Raw genomic sequence first — 1,442 nt, forward strand, 5'->3', positions numbered from 1 at the left:
ACTTCAAAGAAAGAAAACTACAGACCAATATCTCTAATGAACCTAGATGCAAAAATCCTCAATAAAATTCTGGCGAATTGGATACAAAAACATATCAAAAAAATTGTGCACCATGATCAAGGAGGATTCATCCCTGGGATGCAAGGCTGGTTCAATATACGGAAATCAAAAAATGTTATTCACCACATCAATAGACTTAAAGATAAGAACCATATGATCATCTCGATAGGCACAGAAAAAGCATTTGACAAAGTACAGCATCCCTTTATGTTCAAAACACTAGAAAAACTAGGGATAACAGGAACATACCTCAACATTGTAAAAGCTATCTATGCTAAGCCTCAGGCTAGTATCATTCTGCATGGAGGAAAAATTGAAGGCATTCCCTCTAAAATCTGGAACAAGACAGGGATGCCCTCTCTCACCACTTCTATTCAATATAGTTCTCGAAATACTGGCCAGAGCAATTAGACGAAAGAAATTAAAGGCAGAGAAATAGGAAAAGAAGAACTTAAATTATCACTATTTGCAGGTGACATGATTCTATACCTAGCAGACCCAAAAGGGTCTACAAAGAAACTACTAGAGCTAATAAATGAATTCAGCAAAGTGGCGGGATATAAAACCAACACGCACAAATCAAAGGCATTCCTGTACATCAGCGACAAATCTTCTGAAATGGAAATGAGGAAAACCACCCCATTCACAATATCCTCAAAAAAAAAAATACTTTGGAATCAACCTAACAAAAGAGGTGAAAGATTTATACAATGAAAACTACAGAACCCTAAAGAGAGAAATAGAAGAAGATCTTAGAAGATGGAAAAATATACCCTGTTCATGGATAGGCAGAACTAACATCATCAAAATGGCGATTTTACCAAAAGTCCTCTATAGGTTTAATGCAATGCCAATCAAAATCCCAATGGTATTTCTTGTAGAAATAGATAAAGCAATCATGAAATTCATATGCAAAAATAAAAGACCCAGAATAGCAAAAGCAACTCTAAGCAGGAAGTGTGAATCAGGCGGTATAGTGAAACCAGATTTCAAACTATACTACAGAGCTATAGTAACAAAAACAGCATGGTACTGCTACCAAAAAGGCAGGTGGACCAATGGTACAGAATAGAGGACACGGAGACCAAGCCACAATATTATAATTATCTTATATTTGATAAAGGGGCTAAAAACATGCAATGGAGAAAGGATAGCATCTTCAACAAATGGTGCTGGGAAAACTGGAAATCCATATGCAACAAAATGGATCTGAATCCCTTTCTCTCGCCATGCACAAAAGTTAACTCAAAATGGATCAAGGAGCTTGATATCAAATCAGAGACTCTGCGTCAGATAGAAGAAAAAGTTGGCTCCGATCTACATATTGTGGGGTCGGGCTCCAAATTCCTTAATAGGACACCCATAGCACAAGAGTTAAAAAC

This window comes from Marmota marmota, unplaced genomic scaffold (assembly GCF_001458135.2).
Source record: "Marmota marmota marmota unplaced genomic scaffold, marMar, whole genome shotgun sequence".
In the NCBI taxonomy this organism is placed as follows: domain Eukaryota; kingdom Metazoa; phylum Chordata; class Mammalia; order Rodentia; family Sciuridae; genus Marmota; species Marmota marmota.